Here is a 25,546-nt window from a genome sequence, read left to right as displayed (position 1 = left end):
ACGGCGACGCGGCCGCGTGTACAGTATCTTTTAACGTAATGGAAACCTTTTAATATCTGATTCTTAAGTAAAAGCGGACCAAAATGTTAAAAAGCGGTCTAAAGCGGACTTAACCCTAAAAAACGGAGTTAGGCGGGAAAAGCGGACCATTTGGGAGCCCTGGATATCCCCCGGAAATATGTAGACAAAGTTCCAAAAAATAGTTAAAGATTTTTTTTGTGATGTTACGAAGAGATGAGGTTTTGTAGTCTTCCCAAGATTTTTGGAACGTGATTCTATGATGATCTTTGTAACATTAGGTAAAAGGGATGCAGGGGTAGAAGTGATCGACTTGTCACATATAGGACATTTTCCACAAAAAATATAGGACAAATATAGGACACATTATATGAATAGTTTCGCTATGAAAAAAAAAATAATATATTATTTAGTTATTCTTTCAATGATTTTATTTAAAAAAAAACCCTCAAACAAAATTATAACTTACACCTGAAATGACTTTCCTGTAGTTGAAAGAATATTTTTTGAAAAAAGAGTGTACTTTATAGACAGGAAAAAAAAATTGAACAAAGTAAAATATTTATAATTAATACAACTCACAATTTTTGCAGGGATAGAAGTGTCACAAACATATTAATAAATAAATAAAAACCGTCTTTTTGTTGAGAACTAACAGGAAATAACCGATGCATTCAGGGGCGTAGCTAAGGGGGGGGGGGGTTTGGGGACAAACCCCCCCCCCCCCCCCGAAAAGTTAGTCTCAAAAAAAAAGAGAAAAAGAAGAGAGAAGAGAAAGAAAAAAAAAAGAAGAAAAGGGAAAAATTCCAAGCGATTATACATACATATATATATATGTATGTACATATATGTATATGTATAATATATATATATATACATATATATATATGTATATATATATATATATGTATGTGTATATATATATATATATATATAAGAAGTAACCCCCCCCCCCCCGAAAGTCGGGTCTAGCTACGCCACTGGATGCATTGTAGCACAAATATGCAGATATTTTGTGCTATAAAACGTTGGTTATTTCCTGTTGGCACTAGTAATACCCTGTATTGCCACATTATAATTATACTTATTATTAATGACTTCAGTCTTGCATATTTTGCAGTTAGAAAACTCAATTAAAATTTACTTAACGGTTCAACAAATCTTTTCTTCCAGAAAGAATAATTTTTCAAAAAACAGATTGCTTAAAAATATTTCCCATCTAAATTGAACAAAAGGATATTTACATGTCTACAAATATTTGCAACTGATTATTTACAAATTTGTGGATAGCTTTAAGCTAATCCTTTTTTTCCAATTCCTCTTTTGCAAGCTTGAGTTTTTTATTTCCTGCATCAATCAGAGTTTGAGCAGCTTCTATTTCATGCATATTTTTGCGTTTAAGTCCATCTTTCAATCTTTGGTTGCCACTATCAATCATAGATTGAGCAGAATCTATTTTTTCTTTAACTTCCGCTATTTTATCTTTTTTGGGGGGTGCTGGAATGTTTTCTATTGCCTGAGGTTTTTCTGCATCTTTTTCAAGTTTTTTTTTTTCTTTTTGCATCTTGTATTTTGAATATGCATCTTTATAAAATTGAAGCATTTCTTTGGTAATGCAAGCATTTATTGCAGTATCATTCACCGAATCTTTTATCAACCTCAATCCTCTAATAACATCAAGGCTTAAAGAGGATCTTTCGGAAGTCAGCATTCTTTTATTGATAGAAAAACCTCTTTCCACTGATGCCTGACCATGTGAAAAGGTTAAAATGGCTTTGACTAAAAATCCCAAATATTTGTACTTTGGAAGCTGATCACTATTTTTTATTTCAAGAACATTTTTCCAATATAAATCAATTTTTTGCCAAGCGCCATTATTAAAGCTCCAGTCTTCCAGGATTTTATCATCGTTTGCATAGAGAAGCCACTCATCTGTTAGCTTGTCAACTGCGTTCTCAGCTATCACTTGAGGCAATATATTCGCAAGGCATCTTAAAGATGGTAATGTAACATATGAAGGTTCTTTTCTAACAAGTGGGTGCAAAATCTTTAAATTTTTTAAAAGCTTATTCTTCTAAGGTAAATTTTTCTGCAAATATAAGGTTACATTTACGTAAAATTCTTTGGCGTCTGCTAAAAATTCAGATTTTAAAGCTGGAGAGTTGACTTATTAACTTTTTGGCATTGTTGCCCACATTTATATTTTTCAAATGAACCACTTCATTTCTTATTTTGATATCGGCTAAATCATCACCATATTTGTTTTCTAATGCTGATTCATTGATACAACGTCTCATAAGTTTTATTAACATTTTACAGAGCTCATCATACAAAATGTGAATCAACATAGATTTTTCTTGAAATAATTTTAATACATCTTCAAATACAACTCCTACACTAATGATAAAATTTAAATATACTGGTGTCAGAGGCGATTCCAAAACTTTTTTTATACTGGCATATCTGTCATTTTTTAGCAGTCTGGGATTGTCTTTTGGCAAGTCCTGAAGAAAGTATTCTCCCAAAACTGGAAGCAACTCCAGGGCTCTTTCGGCAGCCGGAGTGATCGATAACCATCGGTTACTGACATAGCGCAGGATCTTTAAGAAATCTGAACCAAATTTATCCATAGTGGTTTGCAAATCCTCCTTGCGTGATGGAAATTTGGCAAACCAACAATGAATATTATCTAGAAAATCTGTTATGTTACAAAAAGGATCTACTGCAATACCTTTTCCAAAAGCATTATGCACAATGTGCAAATTGCAGGTACCTAAGCTCACTAAACCAAATTTACGGAAGGTTTTGAACTCCCGGTCTATAATTTTAAATGTAGATTTGTTAACATTAGGACCATCTGACCCTAACATTAGTAGATTTTTTATTTCAATTTTAGAATGCCTCAAAATGTTGAAAATACTGTTAGATATATCCATAGCCGTTGCATGCCCCAACAGTTCACTTCCTATATAACTTTCAGCTATTCCTTCCAGTCTTATGCTCCAAAACCTCACAAAAACATCTAATTGTTTTAAATTCTGTTCATTGAGAGTTTCATCGAACATAATTGAAAAATGGTGAGCTTTCTTGAAATCCATCAGTTATTTGTTTCAAAAAGTATGGACCAAGACCATGAGAAATAGCATAAGATATTTTCCGGTCACTAAGTTGCATACATATAGGCAAATCTGAATCTGGAAACATGTGCTGAAACAAAACTTGCACCGAATCTGATGATTTGAAGGAATAGTTACTCTAAGCCAAATGTATAATCCATAAAATTTCGGACTTCAAAATTTTTTCTTCCTCACTCATGGTCCAATACTCATTCCACTGTTCTTTGATTTTATGTCGAATCCGATACCTTTACCATTTGTATTAACAACAAACAGAGCTTGAGAAGGATCCTTCTGACGTTTTTCGGAGTTTTCTTTATGTTTGAATGTTTTAGCATGTTGCCTCAATTGTGAAAATCCACTATTGCTTATGGGCACTGAACAGTTGCAAAAATGGCAAAAAGCGGTAAAATCATCTTTTCCTTTGGAGCACCATGCACCAATATTTGTACCATTAATGTCCTCCTGGTTCAACCACTCCTCACGAAATTTTGTGAAGCGATGCGATTTTGCCATTATACTTTCACATATTACAAAAAATACGATTTAACATCTTAAGAGACTTACATTCAAAGATTCCGAAATTCCACAAAAAGAAAAGATTGCATAAAGGATATTAAAACATTCCGATCAGAAAATCCACTGCTGAACACAAAAATATACCCGCGAAAGCAAAAGGCCGAGACTTGGCTGCCGGCTGGCTGGCAGCCTAGTCTCCACAGCTAGGATGCCGGCTGGTTCACGTGACCTGTTTGACGGGTTTTCCACGTCACTGTACGGCAGCGGAAACCGAACAGATGTTTGTTTACAGTACAGATTGGAAGTCGTATTGTAGCTACGTATCAATTCGTATATATAATTCAATGTTACTTATTTAATAAAAATCTCAACGAGTTCATGATAGTTTGAACCGATACAGGTTTGTACTCTGTGATTACCTACTGCTACCATTAAACTTGTTCTTTTGTTTGTGAACGGACGAGTCTATAAACTTGAAACTTCTCATGAAGCCTATTTTTTTTCAATTCCTTTTATTAGTGCTGGCATGACACTAAAATGAGGCTTTCCGTTTGTTTGCTTGAATTGCTCACAGCAGGCTTCGTAATTGTCCTGATTATCCTGATAAAAAATATTTTGTCATGAGTATTAACTTTTTGTCCTGATGATCCCAACAGGTTTTCAGTTTGTTCCTTGGGAAAAGTACCTAATTTATTCAAGGTCCTTAATCTGAACTTCAAAAGGTTAAAATTAGCAGTTTCCTAGTTAACCAGCAGTAATTAGTAGACTCCGGCAGTAATTGGTAATCCACTGCTTTGCTGATTTACCTACCCGCCATTGGAAACTGATTAATCAGTACAAACATTTTCATGTTAAAAGCAGTGGTGTTCTCCATATACGCTATATACTCTCAAACATTTTTTAGACATATAGCGTTTACCCTCAAGCTTCAAAAATTTTCATACTGTGGTATATTATGTGTATGATCGCATACACATTGTGCGTAATGGATTACTGGGAGTATATATCCCCCTAAAGAAAAAACATGACTGGTTAAAGGTATTATCGCATAGAGGATGTATCAATGCTTATTGAATTTTAGCCGATTAATCGATAGATTCTGTTTTATATTGTTTTGCTAAACACTAGAAATTATGCTGAATGAATTATTTATACCTAACCAATAGTATTGAACTCCAGTTGGTATATTGCATCTAGCTGTTCTCTCACCATTTGATTCGTAACTTTCAAGTATGGTAATGTTATTAACAATATATTGATACTCAGGGGCTGATACAGAAAACTATTTTAGGGGGGAGGGTTAGCTGAAGAATGACGACCCCCGTGAACGAACCTACGGTTTTAGGTACGAAAAATTTCAAAAACTGCTTGCAGGTAAATAAAAAGCATCAAATCAGCCTGGAATAAGACACCTAACTGGGGATAAACATTGCAAATTGATTTCATGAGGAATGAGATGAAGTAGTTTAAATGTTTACTTTTAAAAATAATAAATGAAATGTTAAGATACTGTAATCATCTACATTTTACACATAAAGTTCTCAATTGTTTAGGGGGGTATGACCTTCCAGCCTCCATGACTCTCCCCTTGTATCTGCCACTGTTGATACTTTGTTTGAGAAAAAAATAGAAGGGGACAGAGGAATCACTGAGTAAAACTCGAAATGGAACCGATATTTTAAAGCTAACAAAGGCCTGAATTTGAAAAAAAAAATGGACTTTTAGAAATTTGTAACAGTGTCTAGTTGTGAGCCCTACAATTTGCATTGGTCTTTTTATGACAAATTTCCAGTGCAAAAAATAATAATAATAATAAATGAAAAACATGTGTACTAAACTTGTTTGCAATATCTGATGATATACATTTCATTTTGCTACTGAGTGCAATAGTATATATGTGCACTACTTTTTAAAAAATGTTAAGTGATCTGATATTTTTGTAATTTTGTGTCCTGATTTTTTTTTTTTTTTAAGCCACTACAAAGTCTCTAGAGATATTTCAAGATTTCTCTCCTCAGTCATGGATTAAAGAACAGAAATTCACTACATAATTGCCACAATAGTCGGAGCTTTCCCAAGTCTTGCTGTGCTATACTCTCCTGTTTGAACAGATATTTGACCATAAGTAAGCCTTACACTACCTATTTAGTGCCGATTTTTATGATATGGTTCTATAATAACCAAGGACGGATGCAAGGGAGGAACAATCGCTCCTCCTTGAGCCGAGATGCAGGAACTGTCCCTCAACCTATTTTTGTTTCTCAAGTTCCAAAAATGTAATTTTAGATGATCTATAATGTTGTGAAAAAGTGGGCTCTCTATGGGAATTTTTTCAGAATTGTTGTCTTGAAAATGCAATCGTAGCATGTTGCTTAACACTTTAGTAATATTAATCGGTACACAGGTAGTTTTTCAAAGTTCCAAAAACTCTATTGTAGATGACGTTATGTGGGGTTCGGGAGATCCCCCCTAGAAAGTATAAATTGAAATTCAAAAAAGCAATTTTAGGACACCTTTGATGACGTTTAGTTAAAGGAAAGGGTTCAGGACGTCCCAATCCACTCCCAACAAATAGAAATAAAGCAAAAGAAACTTAATTTGTGACAATCATCGGTGATGTTAAAGGGCGGAGGTTTTGGAATTTATTGAAAGGTAATCATCTGGATCCATCCATGGCAATAACCTACAGTTACCATTGACTGATAACCCATGATCTTACTATCATGTTTACTGACTTAATCTTAATTTTTTTATGATACTAACCATTTGACAAACTATTTCAGTTAGCACATCTGGAAAATGTATGTGTATAAAGAAGTGGTCATTTGTAGGTGCTAGGGGGTGATGTTATTCAGAGGGGTTATGAAAAACCAGGCTTATTTTAAAAGAGGGTCACAAAAAGAACCTCATAAAGAAGGAGCATGAGAAGTTATCTAATTCACTGCAGAAAAGGAATTAACGCAATTATACATGTTATGCTGAATGTTTTTCGAATGAATTAGCAATAATTTTAGCATAAAGCCAAGATCTCTTCCAGCCTTCAAGTTTTTTAAGCGGCCTTGCAATTACAATTTCTGCTGAAATTTTTTTAATCCTCATTGTATGCATTCAAAATCTTGCAGGTGACTAAACCAGCAATACCGGATTAGTAGCTGATAGGCTGCTTGCGGCCCATCAAGCTCTTTTGTTAAGCTAACCATAAAGACTAGTGATGGGCATAATCAAGATCTCGGGTACTTCTGATAATCGAGACTTTTTGAAATCGGGAACTCGAGTGATTGACTGCTGGGGTATTTTGAATTCATATCTCACAATGTTTCAAATTGAGATCTTGAAATGTTTCAACTGCGTTTTTGAGTAATTAAAACTCAAGTTTTTCAAAATTGAGTTGACTTCTATAGGGGTGCCCACTAAAAAGAGGGGTGGGGGGGGGGGTCTATAGCACAAACAGCACCACTGAAATTTAAAGGGGCTTTTTATTGAGAGGGTTGTTTTGTCTTATTTTTCGGTGCGAGATCAGTCTCTTTCTAAATGAATAATCTATAACATTTGAGAGGGTGTGCACCTTTGTACCTTGGGGGAGAGAGATGAATTGAATTCTTAAGTTGTTTCTGCAGTAGGGAGGGATGCCATCAACCTGTCATATAGGGACTGTGGTGGCCTGATTGGTGAAGCTTCTGACTTGTGACCAGAGCCCCCCCCCCCCCTCCTCATTCTTGAAACCAAAACTGGAAATCCACTGAGCGGTAAAGTCTGGAAACTTGCTACTTTGACGGAGTTTACTTTAGATGCGGAATTTAGTAATTATTCAGTTACAAGTTTTGCAAATTCAGCCTGCTGGTGTATATTAGTAATTTTGGTTTAAACACTGGCATTTTTAGTACCAAAGCTGACAACCATGGCTTAATTGTTTTCTTAACAGATCTTTATGGTATAAAAGGGATAAGAGATTTAATCTCAATGGGTCCTTGTTCCAAATTAGTAAGCATTTCAGAAGTAAGGAATTAAGAAGTATTAGTTCTACAATTACATTCGTTCAAATTATTTCGATGAATATCAATGTGTGGTTATTATTTCTAATACTCACTATGCTAAATTTGTATGCTGTATCAAAGGTCAAATATGTATTTCGTTGAGTTATTTATAGTGCAAGGATAAAGGTTATGAAGATTTCAAGAATAGAATTATTTAGTAAGCACTAGAAAAATAAATTTTTGAAGTGTAATCAATGCTGTAGTTGAGAGAAACATGTTTGAGGGGGGACCACCTTTTTATATGTACTCTGCACTAATTTAAAGCCAAAGCAAAAAAAATCTCTGAAATATTACCACACAGTAGCTTGTACAATTTATTTGTATATTTATGATGCAATGGGACTTGATGGCTTTTGGAAATAACTTTTATGTCAGTTACAGTTTTTTTGGGGGGATGGAAGTTTTGATGTAAGCAATTAAGGTTAGTAAAACCAAACCCCCCCCCCCCTCCGAATCCTTCAATTCATTTTAATTTTTTACTGGAATTGTTTGCTATATATGTTGTTATGCCCTTTTCTTTCATTTCCATTTTTTACTCAGTAAAATTTTAATACTGGTCGGAACTTTAGATTTTATTAGTCACTGTGATTCTAATTGGAGCTCATTCAGTTGCAAATGATTGACAAAGTACTATACCCATTGTAGAGACTGCAAGTTTTTTTTTTCTTGACTTGTCTCATTGCAAAAAGAAGTTGTTCTAAGCCATTTCATGAAAGTAAAAAGAATCATGTAACGTAATAACATAAACACAACATAAAAATAAAGCTTATCTTATTATACATTTACTTATTATACATTTTAACACAACATAAAAATAAAGCTTATTTTCATCTAGTATTTATGCTGTGCATATATTGTGTTGTTAGCACTATAACTAAACAAACTAGTCAAATCTTATTCAGAAATAAAACACTCCTGATTGTAGTGTCTGGTTCTTACTATATCACATGCGATACATCCCCTCTAAGCCCACCCTCAAATAGAAAAAAAAACATTACTCTTTTCTACTAATCAAACTAATCAAAACAATTATTCAAGTTCATTGTACAAAATATTAAGCTTTCATTCTTTGCTTGGGTCTGAAAGGGATAATTTGTAAACAATGTTACCAGAAGACACTTTAGGAATAAATTCTGTCAGTGTAAGTGTATGCCGGATTTATTTCCTTACTAACATATTTATATCTATAATTGTATTTAAATTAAATATTCACTCTTTACTTTAATTGTAGAAAAATAAAACTGCTTCTTGTAATTTCCTGCAACAGTCAGATATCTCTACTAGAGGAATCTACTGCTGTGAATACTTGTAAAGAGGTCTCACACTCAAGAAAGGTGTAAGTGTAGTTTTTATTGCCTTAACATTGAAAACAGCTTTTTTTTTCTAATTCAATTCTGGTCCAGTTGACCTTTTTGCTAAGTGTTGACTTTTGAGCTGAAAGTTAAAATCTACTACTTACTTAAATAACATTGTCACAGAGTTGGCGAGGTTTTTGACACTATGGTAAATACCATGGTTTTTACCATTCTGTCCAAAACTGCATTTTTAGTGAAACTGTATTTTGTGAGAAAGTATCAAAACCAGAGCAAAATGTGTCAAAATTATGTTTTAAATTGAATATTTATTCAATGTGAACTGGACATTCAAGTATAAATAATATATATATAACTTATTTGTACAGTTTAATCTATTCTAGGAACATAGAAGTTTAATTCTTTATTAAGAATTTTAATTTGTTCTTCCGCATGTTTTTTTTTTTTTTTTATAATCGTTCGACATTTATGCATGCATGCAAATGTAAGTGTTCAAAATATAGTGCACATGGTTGCCACACTTCCGTCCAAGGGACGGAATTCCGTCTTTTCAAAAATTTCGGCCATCAGATTTCTTTTTTCCATGTTCAAAATGATTTTTATTGATGAAACAAATCTTTACTTTTGAATCTCTCACTCTCAAAAAAAGGTCTTATTCTTCTGAGGACAAATAACTGGCCCATCTGCTAAAGTTAAAAAGATGAGCTGTTTTTTTTCCCCCAAAAAAAGAATTAAATAAGTCACTCAATCTGTTGATTTCAACCATTCTTATCTTAATCTAGAAAATTTTATTAAAGTTTTTATCACAATGCATCTTATAGCCAAGATCTCATACCTGAATTTTTTTTAATTACTATTTTTTTGTATGAAATATGAATTATTTATGTAACATGAACTATAAAATCTGAAGCTTTTTCTCTGCAGTTGCAAATAGTAAGTTTTTTTATTGTATTTTATTATTAAGTTCTTTTTCTGCTTTTACCTCCCAAAAATCTTGGACAATGATATGTTATTTTTTATTTAGGTTTTAATTTTTACTTAATCTTACAATTTGGTTTTACTATATAGTTGCAGCATCAAAAATTAGCATTACATATGTCTAAAACATCAAACAAACTAAGCGCTAACATTTTGGTGTCGCGAAATGGAGCCACTCGCTTTTCAGTCCTGGCCAATTTTTATAGTGGCACCCATGATAGTGCAATAACTGACTTAAATACAATAAATGACGATTTTTTTGAAATTGCAAAATGTATTAAAAATATGAATTTCAAAAAGAAATTTTCACAAGTTAAAAAATATAAATGCATATTAGGGTGGCCCTTATTTTTCAACTTTGTGAAAATGTAGCTCCCACCCCCCTATTTTGTTTCAATGGACAAAAAAATAATGTGTGCAAATTATTAGCTCAATCGGAAAAGTTTAAAGGGTGCCTCAAATAGCATGAAATTGTCGAAATTTCACCGAAAAAACATTTTATTCATATGTTTTCAAGTTTAAAAGCAAATTTCTAGCAGATCTGGATTTTTTATGGCCTTATTTCCTGTCACAAGTGTTATTTTATTCAAACTGCTTTTTCTTGAGATTTTGTTCAGCGTTCCCGCTTTTCATCTGATTCTTTTCCGATTCTGACTCTTTCGAAGCTTTTTCCCCAAGACAACGCTAGTGACTCATGACGTTTTTGCAATCATTTCTACAACAATCTAACCAAAAGCTTCTCTGTGAATATTTAGCCGAGTTATTTTTGTAAGAACACATAAATTTATGAGTATTTAAAATTAAGTAGAAATTTAATTTAGTTTCAGTTTTATTAACTTCGTTAGCATGCAGTGTTTTCTATAACATGGCATTTACTTTTGTTGAGTGAATGTAAGAAAACACTTATGATTAATGTATAATTGATATTACAAAATAAATCTATATATTTTTTTTCATGTGGTTAGATAAACTAAATTTGTAACTCTATTTTTATGAAATGTGTATCCTTTATTTAGTTTCTAACTAAGTATAACATTATCTTTTAACTTTAATTTTCACTGCGTGCGGTAACTCTATTTTTACAAAATGTGCGTTGTTGACTTATTTTCTAACTAGAGACGTACCGAGTACTCGGTAACTACTCGGTACTCGGCATACTCGGCCAATTTGCCGAGTACTCGGTACTCGGCCAAATTTTGATCAGATACTCGGCCAATACCGAGTAGTTGCAAAAAATTAAATATTGTCCAAGACAGATATTAAAATTTATAAAAAAGCGCAAGCATATTTAATATTCTGCAATCATTTTACAAGTCAATTTTAAATTTTGAGAATAATGAAGTTTTTAATGCTTTAATGGAATAAATCTTTATTTTAATGTCCCCAAAGTTAACAAAACTTATTTTTTAAAAATTGTGCAAAAAAGGTAAGTATAGAAAATATGAAATTTTTATATAAAAAATAGATTTTTGCTACAAACAAAAATTAGTTATAAGAAATATAAAAATTCCTTTGCTTAAAAAAAGGGAAATAAAACAACGTTAAAAGCATAGTGCAGGAACATTGCAGACACGTGTTTTGGCGTTACAGGAAATTCCTTTTTCAATGCACAAAATGTGAGCTTGTAGATTTAAAGGCATCCGACAAAAGTCGGACTTTTTTGTCGAATGTCTTAACATTCTTTAGCTCACATTTTATGCACTGATAAAGACGTTCCTTCTAACGCAGAAACACATATGTGCAGTGTTCCTGCACATTTACTTTATTTGCTTTTAAAAATTATAAATGTTTGGCACACTAGAACTAAAATAGATTGGTATAGTTTGTCTTAATTCCAACTTGATCAATCATACCTTTTATTTATTTATTTTTAATTTTAAAAATAATTTTTTTTGTAAAATTTTTGACGTAAACAAAATTTTTTAAATAATACGAAATTAAATTTCAGCAGGAATTTAGTTTTAAAAACTTTTATATGGACAAAGAGGTCTCAGACCCCGAAGTGGTTTTTTGAGGGGAAAAAGTAGGAAACAAGGAATCAAAAATTAAAAAAGTAGGAAAAGTAGGAAAAAAATCGCTTAAAAAAGTAGGAAAAAATAGGAAGAGATAGGACTACACTCACGTCAAGACGACTGACAATCATTAGTATGGAAAATAAACTAGTGGAAACAAAGATAGTAATTACAAAAATATGAAAATAAAATCTAAACAAAGAAACACCTTTCACCAATACAGTAATAAAATTTTTAAGTGTGAAAGAATAAAATGCAATATTGCGATCAACAAAAAAAATAAATAAATAAATAAATAAATAAATAATAATAATAAAACTCCTATTTTGGTTCAATAAAACCATTTTTGTTTCAGATTTGTTTTGTCAAAAACGAAACATTCCTTCAAGAGCATTCATTTATCATTTAAAAATACTATCACTTTCAGCTCCTGTTATCATAAACTATGATACAAAAGCAAAGCAAATATTAAATTAGTTTTAGTCAAAAATAATCAGCAGTTGACATGCATTCTTGCATAATCAGAGGCAGATGTTTGAATTTGAAAAAAAAAAGGAAAACGACTGAAAATACAGAACTAAAATAAATGTGTTCTTAAATATGGGGCATAAAATTTATAACAAAATAATTAAACTAAATAAATAACGAAATAAGTCAACTAAAGGGTTTGTACTATGTTATGTATTTTTAGCATTCAACATACATTTTTGTTTCAGGCACGTCATTTATGGGGGTCAATTTCTCCCCTCCCTGGATTTGGAAAATTAATGCTTAGCTATACATGTTTGTGCGGTTTTTTTTTTGTTTGCAGATAAAATTTGCATTCAGTACACATCCTTCGCTAGCCACCTCCGGGGGGGGGGGGGGGGGAATCAAAGTGATAAGTCAGTTCTAATTTTAATCAAGCAATAAAAACGAATATTGTTTTAATGGTTTGATGATTTTTACCTTCTTCTTGTTCCAAAATTTTTTGGCACGAAAATAAAAGGAAACATCCATGCATGGTAAACATAACATTTTTATCAAAGACAAAGATCAGTTACTAATGTTTCTATGTACATAAAAGGGAAGGCAAATAGTTTATCTCAATCCTCACCATACAACAAAAATATTCATTCGGAAATTGTTCACGAAATTGAGAGTGAGGGGGGGGAAGCACTTGGCATCAAATGGCTGCTCTTTCTCCCCCCTCCCTTTGATCAGGCGCAATATGTACAATAACTTACAGTAGATACGCCGCATCGGTATAATTGCCGCACCCCGAAAAGAGTTAAGAGTCTGTCAAAAAAATTTTAAATGCTCAGAAATGTCGCATTGCCAGAAACACAGCACATAAAAATGATGAGTAACTCCTCGATATTGATGATATATCAGAGTAGAAAATACCCATTAAAAAGAAAAAAAATACATATTAATTTGTAGCTCTATCCGCCAACTTTTAAAAATGAGAAGAAATAAAAACAAAATATTGCATTTAAATTGATTTCCGATTTTTCTCCAAAAATCGGGAACGTTTTGCCCATCCAGGTTTTGCCGCTTTATTTTATTTTATTTTATTTTATTTTTTTTTCTTGCAAATACACTCTTTGCAAGGAAAGAAAATGAAATTTTATAAATTTTATAATCATGTTTACGATTTAGAATGAACAATAATCATATTTATGTACGAAAAAAGTTTCCGCGATTATTTTTGAAGTGGTCCGTTTTTGCGAATTTCTGTTAGATGTCGCTTTTATGTTGTACTAACATCAATAAAATATGTACAGTATACAAGTTTTTCAGTTTTTGCTTCCTTATGTCCTTTTAAGGTTTTATATTGCCTTTCTGTTTAAATAGAGCTCCATTTCACTTGTAATCATACAAAAAATTGGCGAATAGGAAATTCGTTTTTTCCCGCATTTTTTGAACAGTCGGCTGTTTACTTTAATTAAAGCTTCTAATTGATGGGTAAATAATATATAATTGCATCAGAATGTGCCAGTATATATTTTTTTTAGTTTCGTTAATACAGTAGGACTGAAGTCAGGACGATAAAAAGAAAAGTCGATCATAAACGCCGCAACGGCAAAAAAAGTCACTTACGAAAATTTAACTTTTAAACACACAAACGCCGCGGCGTTCCTTCCAGAAATTACTATAGTCTAGTCATTCAATGAAAAGCTAATCATCCGCTTGTTCCTTTTACTTTTCAAAATCAAAACATGCAGAAAATTATTGGCGCGGCATTGTAAAAATCAGAATTAATGCACAATTAGAAGTATTAGAAGTGCTATACTAAAGAAAGAAAAAGTAGGAAAAAAAAGGAAAAAGTAGGAAAATAAGGAGAGAGCTCTAAAAAGTAGGAAAAATAGGAACTCTTCGGGGTCTGGGTCTATACTACTATTCCAATAAGTTCAAAATTGATCACGTGTGTGTCAGTGGTTCTGCTTAAAACATAATTGGTACTTGTTAACTCGGCCGAGTAGTGAAATGCCGAGTACTCGGTAACTCGGTACTCGGCCGAGTAGTGAAAGGCCGAGTACTCGGTACTCGGCCAAAGTGCTACTCGGTACGTCTCTATTTCTAACCAAGTACAGCATTGTCTTTTATCACTAATTTTCACACTGCTGGTAACTTTGGCCTGATTATTGTGACGATCAAACTAGGTTTGTAACATAGCACCAACATCTACAGGGTTCGTACTCGATTTCAAAAATAAAATGAAAGCATCTTGCAGGAGTAAAATGAGATTTTGAAGGAGTACTATAGTGCAGTGCATAAATATCACTTTTTTTCAACACATTTGACCCCCTTCCCTCTTTGTCAAAGTGTCACACTATACCTTACTCCTGGCCTAGTCACATGTCATATTTTTTGTAAACATATTGTGTTAATAACTGTCGTGTCACTTTTTCTCACTCTCTCTCTCTCCCCTTGTCACAATTTCATGAACCTGTCTCCCTTTCAATGACATCACTTGTGAAGGATCCCATTTATCATGTCAAAACTGCTATTTACTAAACAATTTCTTTTTTTTTTTTTTAACACAATCACTAAAAAAACTTCATGTATTTTTAAACATTTATACAGTAATTAGACAAACTGACTTTTACTGCTGAGAGTGTGGTAGGGGGAAAAGCAATAATCATAAAACTTTAAAATATAAGCGTATGAGAACTATAGTTTCATATAAGTCATCTTAGTCATCTAATGTAATATTTTCATTTTCAAATTTTATGACTTCTATAAGCAATTTGTAAATCACATCTTTATGAAAAATAAATAAATATGCGAAAATACTACATTAAAATTTCAAAATAAAAAGCTGTAATTTAATAGTAAAATACACTAAAACATTGATTTACTTTGTAAATCTTACTTGATCGACCTACTAAATTTGAAAAAGAAAAAAGTGTGAGCTGTTGACATTTGTTTCCTTTCAGTCTTCCTCAAACTGTTCGATTTCAGGAATATTACATCTATATAAAAATTAAATAGCAAAATATACAAAACTGCTACGTTACATTTATTTATTAAACAAAAAAGTGTTTAATTTAACAATAAAATATGCCAAATCTCAACGTGTTTATTTTTCTTTCCCAGCTGCGATCAACTCAGTTGAGACAGAATTCCCCCCCCCCCTCCTCTTTGCCCTTGTGGCGAAGCTAATAGTTCTTGATCAAAGTATTTTAAAAGACTGTCATAGAGGATGGTTATGTAGGAGTGATGAAGGAGTTTGAAGGGCCCTTCAAAACAATTTCCTAAATGAAGAAGTTTTGAAGGAGCGTACGAACCCTGGTCCACCGGTAGCTGTTCACGCAAGTTAAGAAAAGATTTTTATGTAGATCTTCTCGATTACCTCTCAAATTAAATTATTGTAGTAAAAATGCCATCAAATAGGCAAATTTTAAGCATTTTTTTATTTTTTACAATGACAAAAAAGCAAGAAGTACAGCATTATTGCTTCAAGAATTTCTGTTTCCTGGCAAAAACTCACCAGTTCCTACTAGAAGGGTGGACACTGAATTGATAAGTTAGCCTAACTCTATAATGCATGAAATAATTACAGATTTTTTTTTTTTTTTTTTCAATAATTTCAGGTTAAAAAAAAAGGAGAAATGATCTTTTTGAGGGGAGAGATTTGAAAATACGGATTATTTCTCTGACAGTGCATGTACATATGCTTTGAAAGACATCAAAAATGAAAATAATAGGAAATTCTGAATTCTTCAGTGCAAAAAAGGACGCCCGGGCTCCAAAAGCGAGTTGTTCAAACGAAAAGAACTTATGAAGAAATGGAATAACAATGTCTCATCAAAAGCTTATGATTTAGCTTCTAGTTTCAAACATCTCAAGCAACGATGGTTTTGACGACAGTGACAGAGAACCAGGACAAAATTTGACAAATAAGATATATATCTGGTAACTATGGAAGTACTTGATGATATATTCTCAACCATGCTCGAATTTCTTGAACAACAACTTTCTATTCTGAAACAACAGCGTGATGATCATCAAGATTTTTTAGAATTAGCTATAACAATCTTACCGGGATTTTAAGGAATGGGATATCATTTTGTAAGCCAGGAACTATAAAGTCATGCTAGGTGGATCTCAAAGGCTCTTTACGTATTCAAGATTTAACTACTTTAGGGTCAATTTCAGCTATCTAAAAGGGAGAGGAACGCTTTAAGAACATCATGTATTTTTCTTGGGCTCGAGTCTACATTCGAACCTGCTTTCTCTCCCCAAAAGCTGTAAAAGCTCCCTATCCAGATTTTCTATTCATGCATCACATGATCAATTATCAGGATATTGATCCAGAAATCAGAAAGTTACTCTCAAAAAAATTTTAAGCCATGGCTTAAATTTGGTTCACGAAACTATGACTCTTTCCTTATTAGATGATATTATTCCAACTAGGGTTAAGAGAATTATGACTCAAATTATGCTAGAAGCTGATAAATATTTTGAAATACCTGTTACAAAATATTTCTTTACCCGACAATCAGCTCTGATTTCTTTAACAAAGGCTTCAACTTGGAAGGATGAATTTAGATATTATATTATTAATGGAAAAACTTGACAAAACAATTTTTGTGAATGATGCTGCAGAAAGAGGTGTAAAATTGATTCAGAAACACAATAATATTTTCACAGAAGATGAAAGGGATGAAAAAAAATTGCTTCACACATCATTGCTGAAGACCATAAAAATTGCACTTCTGATACTAAATCCTGACTTAAGAAAGAATAATGTTCAACATTGGTTTATTCTACTATGTTTTGATTCTATAAAAATTATTAGTCCTAATAAAATGTATTTATTCTCTAGAAATTGTTGTGATGTTAAAGAAAAATGCAGTTTAAATTTTTTTTTACTATATTTCTAGGACTTTGTGTGTGTGTGTGTGTGACTGAACTTCAAGGCATTTGAGGTACCCCTAGAAATTGTCCAATTGAAGGGAAATTTTGCACAGGCTGTTCTTTTGTCCATTGGAACAAAATAAGAGGGTGGGTATCAATGCAATTTTAACTTCTGAAAAATGTCCTATAGCTAAGGGCCACTCGAGTGCATATATTTAATGATCAATGTCTTGTTCGTTAATGTATGAGTGAAAAGAGAATTTTCATTAAAACTTCATATAAAACTTAAGTGCAAAAACTATTTTAAAAAATCAGATTTTTCTTTGCACACTTTACTTTACACATTTAGTAACATTCTTTTGAGTTTTAATGGAACTGAAATTAGTTATCTTGGTACTGTTGTGAATTTCCGTTCATAACTCTACTGACTGTTACATAAGAAAGTTTTTATGTAAAGCGTTATTTGCAAATTTTTTTTAAGTGAAATATTTCGTAAGTGAACATTTTGAGAAAAAATATTATCAAATACTCATTAATTAAAACTAATTTATATTTATGCATCACGAATATTGCAGTAAATACGAATTGATTAGATTACACTTTAGTTTTAGCATACTTTTGGGCAGTTTAAGACACTTTCGGACAGTTTTAAACAGTTTTGGACAGTAAAAACCACTTGTCCTGTCCTAAACCAGTTTTGGACAGTCCAAAACCCAACCCTGATTGCAACACATACATACAGTCGGATCCCGCAACAACGCCATCCGACTTTCGCGAAATGACTGTAAGGCGAGTTTTTTTCCAAAGTAATGAATTTTTTTATTGCTGGCGCAAATTGCTTGCCTGCAACATGAAATTTTTTGGAAAGGAGCTGCGTAGGCTTCGTTGACACTAAATATTGGTTTTGTGAATGGACTTTCATCCCTTTAACATCACTGAAATCAGAAGTTCACACACTGTATTAGTCTAAACCTAAGCAATGCTTTGTTTTAGTTTATACAAATAACCTGGGCCGGATTTAGACTTAGCGGGGCCCTAAGCTGTTTCAGGTATGGGGCCACCTGATGTAGTTTGGAGAATGTTTCTCTCAGTGGTGTAAGATGCAATTTTTTAATTTTTTTCTCCTTTACTATGTTTGTCTCTTTCATCTGCTACATACAGCAATACTTTTGCTTTTTTGATTGCTTTTTCCCTGGTGTCTTTTTGGGATTGACCTTAAGAGGGGGAATGATTTCAAGAGCTGGAGACCCAGAACTCCTCTTTAAGTTGAGTATAGAATATCCCCAATTGTAGGGGGTGCGGGTGTTTCTCCCCTGGAGGAAAGTTTGAAAAATAGATATTAAGTTCTGCATTTTGAAGCCTTATAAGATGTAGTTGGAACTACAAAAATACCAGGACAGAAATAGGCAAACAAAACTTTTTTAAAGTTATATACTTTAATTAAGATATATACGCAAATAAAGATAATGTACAGTAGAAATCGTTTTTGATTTGACGAATCAATGACAGAAGTTGACAGAGAAAAAGAGTGTGGGAAGAGAAAAGACAATACATTGGCTTTCGATACAGTTAGTTTTTAATTAACATTCCAACCCACCAACAAATACAACGAGTTAAATATAAAATGATCAATTGTAAAAAATGCTTTAAAACATATGGTGTACAGATTTAGAAAATAGGTAACAAGACAGTAACATACTGCCTATTTGAACAATTCCTAATGCATGCACTTGTTAAGAAATAAAATTGGAGCCCAACTTTGCTGCGGATTTTCAAAGACTTACTAATTATTTTCAAGAACTCTAAAATAATTAAAATTCTTTAGCTCACTTCATTTGTACTTTTCTGTCTGATATTTTAGCACTTGATCCTAAATTTTTAAACTCCTGTCCTTTGTAAGAAACAGCTATTTTAAATGTAAAAGAAAAAAAAAACTACAGATTTCTCATTACAACAACTTCTCTTCAGTTGCAAGTGGGACAGAAAACAAAAAGGAATAGAAGTAGAGTGTAATTTTATTTTTGGGCTAAACAGATTGACAATATGCAGAAGTAAGATAAAAGCAAGCAACACCAAAAGAATTTACAAAATTCTGCATTCGGAGTTATATAAATAGCAAGATATGAAACATGTGAGTCACAAAAATATTTAATATGTTTCAGAAACATAAGAACCATGGTTTTTACATTTTTTGTGCAGGATAAAGCAAGGAGCTGAATTTGACATATATTGGCATTCCTTCTCCATACACCCTCCCATTTGTTGTTTGTAGCTACACTTTTCCAACTTTTCAAAGTTTTCAAGTACTAGAAAATAAAATTTATTTTTCAAGTACTTTATTTTTGAAACGAATCATACAAATTTCCGGCAGTTGGGGGCCCTAAGCTATAGCTTGCTTAGCTTGTAAGTAAATCCAGGCCTGCAAATAACCGCTCCGATTCTTAATGGGTTTTTTTTCATTCTACATATGAACGTTGATAAGATAGAATGGCTCCCAAACGCGCTTTTTCATCTAAAGTTGGCGAAAATGGAAAGAAAATAAGAAAGCTTCTGACCATTAAAGAAAATGTCAAGATTCTCAATATGCTTGAACAATTAATAAGTGGATTCAAAGTAGTACAGCAATCAGGTATGAGTGTATCTTTGATACGTGCAATTAAAATTCAAGAAAAGGAAATCCGTAAAAGTTCAGAACTTAGTTTTGATACTGAAACTCGCAGAGTAATGTCAGAGCAAAATACAATCATAAGAATAGAAACTGCTCTTTCATTGTGACTTAAAGAGGCCAGAAAGAGGGGTGCTCCCACACTTTCATAGACCATCATCTTCATCCTTTTAAAAATTATAATTACGTTTACGATATCTACTGTTCAGTGCTAATATAATGCAGCATGGTAAGACAAAACAACATTAGAAGAAGCACCAGTTTGCAAATTACAGCAGACACGTGTTTCGGCGTTACAGGGAATGCCTTTTTCAATGCAAAAAATAATGAGCTTATGGATGAAAAGACATCCAACAAAAGATGGTTTACAAAGATGCAGTATGGTTTGTACGGTACTTAATGTAAGTACCGTACTGTTTTAATTCATGTCTCTCATTGTTCATTGATTTTGTGCTTTGTAGTAGTAATTTATGTTAAATTGTAATGCTTTAATGCTTAGTTATTTAACGCTAAAATGCGGAAAAAAATCATTTCTTTATAACAGATACGGTAATATATAGTTAAGAAATGTTTTTAGACAATTTAAGGGGCGTTAACACTTGTCTGAAGTAATTAGGTATGCTTACAAAAAATTTCTAAACATGCGTTGTTCCACAACGCGAAATTTCAACTTGTGCGAGGGGTCTTGGAACGCATCCCTCGCATAAATCGGGATCCGACTGTATTTTTATTATAACTTGATGCCTTTTTAAAAAGAATTTATTTTCCTTTTAATTAGTTTATAGTTCTGCAAGAGATTTTGAATCTTTTGGCCAAGCTTAAAAAGACGGCAAAAAGCTGAAAAGAGAAGCGAAGTTGCTACAGGAAAAGGTGGAGATGAATGTGATGTCCAAGAAAGCTCTCAAGTTGCAGCTGCAATTGGCGATATTAATGCTGCAGAACATGAATTTGTTTTGTGTCTGTCAAGCATTAATGGTTTGATGCAGTTAAAAGTGATGCATTCGTAAGTATAGCAAAATTCCTGAAATTGGTACCTTATAAATTTGTAACTTACCTTTTCTGAAAGTTGTGTACTAGTAAGTAGCTAAAAATTCCCCAAACTTTTTACTGACGAGAATTTATTCTAGGAATGCACCAATTCGTTGGTAATTAGTAATACTGCCGATTTTAATGGGCAGGAAAATTATTTTTTGAATAAAATTATATATTAAGTATGCCTAGAACAAGAAACTATGGGTGAATTTATTATACATAAGTAAATATTTTTTTTTATTGTTTAAGAACCATAGTAGGTGGTTATATGCAGCCTGACTCAGTTCCCCTCGCTTCCTCTCAAACTTTTGACAGAATACTCCTATTCAAGCAAAAAAAAAAAAATGTTTTTCAGTTATTGTACTCTCTTTTTATACACATAACTACAACATTTTACAATTTGCTTTCAAAATTACACCCTTTAATTGAGCAAAAATGTTATTGTGTCATATGTTTTTGTTTTTAATGCAGGTATTTTTTTTTCAACTGAGAGAGCAGTAAAAGCCATTATGATTATAATTAATCAGCTAATGGTTAATTGGCCAATTTGCTTATCAGTGCATCCCTAGTTTATACACTGTAATGAACTATTTGATGGCCAAAATAGCAATAAAACTTGCTTGAGCATGTTTTCAAAGTCACAAGGAATCTCTTTTTCAATAGAAACACATGTGAGCTTATGAATGAAGAGAAATTCCGCAAAAATAGATTATGCATATTTACGAAAGCCTCTGAACTGAAAGTTCTAGTGAAACATATCTTCATTAATTGTGACCCACCATGTTATCCTAATTGAAATTTAATAATATATGCCTACTTACTGATTGAGGAAATTAGGATCATTCAAAAAAAGATTTAGAACTTTTTTTGAAAAATGTGAAAGCCCATACAAATTTTTGAAAAAGAAAAAAGTATGTATTATGAAGTAGATTTATTGCATACCAAAATATATATAATGACCTGTTGACAAAATGTATAATATACTCTTACTCACCAATAAAAGGTTTCTAAAAAACTTTGACTTTTGTCGGAGTCATATTTTTTATTTAAGTTTTAAAAGGGGCTCTCATTGGCTGTAAGTCTTTAAAAGAACTTCAGTAGCAAAAGTTTTCAAAATCTATTCAGGCAGTCAGGGCCGGATTTGGAAATGTGGAGGCCCTGGGGTAATGAAGGAGTGGAAGCCCCTAATGAGGGTTCCAAAAGATCATCATATTTTCGAAAATATTATATACTTTGATATATATATCCGAATATTTTGATATATATGTATATATCCGATATTTTCAACCCTTGAAAGTTAGGATATTTTGTAAAAATTTTATTGTGGGGGCCCCTTTGTTGTGGAGGTCCCGGAGCAGTAGCCCCGCCTGCCCTCCCTTAAATCTGGCCCTGTAGGCAGTATCCTTTACCTAGGAAAATAGTCCATCTACTAGACCATCACTCACATAACTGGTTCCTTCATTTAACCAGTTACTATTTTCCTTGTTTGGCAACTGTTTTGCAGACTTTTTTATTTAAAATTCTACTTAAACCACTATTTTTAGACCATAACTTAGTGGCAGCCCTGTTCTGTTTATCACGGCAGCATCAAAAACTTGGCAATCTGATATTTATCAATGGAACAATGATATGATGAAAAAGGATGGCTTATAAAAATTGTTTTTGGTTGAGACATTTTTTTTTCCATTCTGGTTCATATTTGATCTACCATCGTAAACATGTTATTGAAAAAGGGCTTGATTTGGAAAACGTTCAGTTAGGCCTTAATCATCGATGAAACAATTTTATGACCTTAAATCATTTCTTGAGAATTTCTCAGCCAGGGATTTTACCTGGGTGGAAAGGCCGAAGGACCTAAGTTTTGTCATGTTTTTGACTACTATATTAGAATTGGTAATATATCTTATAATGAAGGGCTCTGGGGACTCAAAACTCTCTTTGCTGCCCCACTACTTAAGTCATATTAATAAATTTTGTTATACATAATTTGTATCTTTTGTTATGTGTAATATATAATTCTTACTATGCATTTATTTAGCCTATTTCACTGTGTAAATTAATGTGTAATTATATCTTAAGTGACTAATTGTTTTTTTTCTCTTTAGCTAGTGTAAAAATTAAGTACTAACAAGCAGAGCCTAATTCCATTAGCCATCAAGTCAGTAAAGTGCTAGCTGGTGCTGCTGATTGGAACTTGCATCGTTCTAGAAAAATCGAAAAAGGATACTAGACTTGCAAATCCGAATAAGAAGAAGAAAATGTATAGATGCAAAAAAAAATGTATAAAACTTTTTTATTCATAATAAATTTGTAAATATATAAATTGCTCCAAAATATTCTTTTTGAAGAAAAAAAAAAGAAAACAAAGAAACAAACTTCCTAAAATAATAGTGGCTGCTTACCGTTGGAAGCTCCCTATTAGCCATTAGAAAAGTTTTTATAATCTTGTAGCGCATGAATGCAACATGTTTCCTATTTTTTGTTTTAATGGCTTTACTTTTATCATTTAGAGAAAACATTCTTACAGAATTAAAATATCAATGAATAGAATAGGATGTTCGCATCTGATACTTAATCTTAATACATTCAGGGCCTGGTTTAAGCGTAAGCATGAGAAGCACAGGCTTTAAGGACCCCAAAAATTACAAAAAAATATATAAAAATTTCATAATGGGTGTTTAAATTTGTATTGCACTATAAAATTTTTCTAAACATTTTTATTCAAGTATAAGTTTATTGCTGGCTCTGTTTTAAAGAGGTTTACGAGTTCAGTGGAAACCTAACTCTCTCCCCATGGATTGATTAAACTATTTGGAGTGATGTCTACTCACTATCTGGAGTAATGTATGAGATCACTCAGATGTAACTCTGTGTTGGTACGGATAGAAATATTGCTGCTTAAGGCATTTATTTTGTTTCTGTTGATTTACAATGTTTCAAAATGTTTGAATCTTTTGTATTTTTTTTTTTTTAATGTAAGTTTCAAGTTACAAATACAGAGCTGTTGATATTTATCCGGATTATACAGGCTGATAAATTGACTAGCACCTAATTTGCTGGGCCCAGAGCCTGTTCTGAGTTTTCACTTTTGTATCCGTAATGTAAAAACAATTTCTTATTACTATCTAGTGTTTCATTTAGTTAGAAGCAATACTTAACATGCAACTAACAAAATACATGCTGAGCTTGGGAACCAGTTTGGGGGAAGGAGAAGACTTAGTTTAAGATATTCAGTGACATTATCAAAACAGATATACCCCGAAATTTTTTGAAATTGCAGTTGCAAAAACCCAGTTTTGGGTAATGTTTGAGGGAAGAAAGATTGGGGCCAATCCCTGGGAATTTTTTGAAATTGAAATCTTCAAAACACAATTGTGATAATATCTTGGGTAACGTTTAGGGGACCTGCAATCTTTACCCATTGAAGCTCTAAAAACGTAATTTTGGTTGACTTTCAATGATGTTATGTGGAAGAATTTTCGGAAGCTCCTCTCCTGAAAATTTTCAAAATTTAAGCCCTAAAAACTAAATTTCAAACAATCGTTAATGGTAGAGAGGGGGGGGGGGCGAAGAAACATTCCGACGAAAATTTTTTGAAGTTGGCTTTTGAAAAGGCAGGTTTTTAGAGGATTTTCGGTACTGTTTGTGGGAGGAGAGATTTGGGGCCACTTTTCGGTAATTTTCGGCGACGCTCCCGGAATTTTTTCCAGAATTGAAGCCCTGAAAACGAAAGTTTGAACGATCTTTGGTAATATTGGAGGGGGGAGGGGGAGTTCGAACACAACTCGAATTTTTCCGAATTGAAGTCCGAAAAACGAAATTTTTCGCAATTTATTTTTGTGAAGGTTCGAAAATTTCCCCCCGCTGGCTGCGGCCTTGCTTGAAAAACATCCCCAACATTTTAAGATATAGAATTAATCCTTCGGGGTGAATGACACCCAAAATGTGTCTTAAGAGCGTACGAAAAAATACATGCTCAAAACTTGCTCCAATATTTAAAATTTATAGAATCCAACAAACGCAGTAGCATTACTACAAGAAGGGGGGTGCTACTTGAATGGGTTTAAAAGTTAATTAAAAGTATAAAAATTTCATTTCAGAAATTATTTTCAGATTTTTTGGTTGTATTAAACGTTGCATATTTATTTTGATTAGGTAACATCCTTGCTTTAAATTACTTTAGAATTCTCGCGAAAATCTTCAAAAATCCCGGAATAAACCCAGTTTTTTCTTTTCTTTGCAATACTACTTATGACTGACAGGGTGAGGGTCAACGACCTTGTAAACTAATACGAGCGAAGGCAATATTCCACAACAGTATTGCCCAATAATATATGCAGGGCCAATGTCACCTGGTTACCAAAGTATCGGCCAAAGTTGCGAAAAAACTTGCCGGCAGTATTGCCCAATATAATTACCCAACATTGTGAAAACCTTTACCGTTTGGTGGCGGCCGACCCAATTAGACCGATAATGACGAATTTTGTTCTACAAAATTGGCCAGCCCTGCATC

General features: G+C 32.7%; 1 long non-coding RNA gene across 1 annotated transcript; it reads left to right on the top strand.

Annotated features, from left to right (window-relative positions):
- Positions 1 to 5,656: 5,656 nt before the first annotated feature.
- On the top strand, positions 5,657 to 23,316 carry LOC129229850 (uncharacterized). The gene is made up of 4 exons (XR_008581119.1): positions 5,657 to 5,778; positions 8,919 to 9,023; positions 20,780 to 21,004; positions 23,139 to 23,316. It is a non-coding gene; the product is annotated as an uncharacterized LOC129229850 (long non-coding RNA).
- The last annotated feature ends 2,230 nt before the right edge of the window (positions 23,317 to 25,546 follow it).

Source organism: Uloborus diversus, chromosome 9 (assembly GCF_026930045.1).
Source record: "Uloborus diversus isolate 005 chromosome 9, Udiv.v.3.1, whole genome shotgun sequence".
Classification (NCBI taxonomy): Eukaryota; Metazoa; Arthropoda; class Arachnida; order Araneae; family Uloboridae; genus Uloborus; species Uloborus diversus.
Note: the sequence above shows the minus strand (reverse complement) of the source record. Positions and strands in the feature narration are given on the sequence as shown.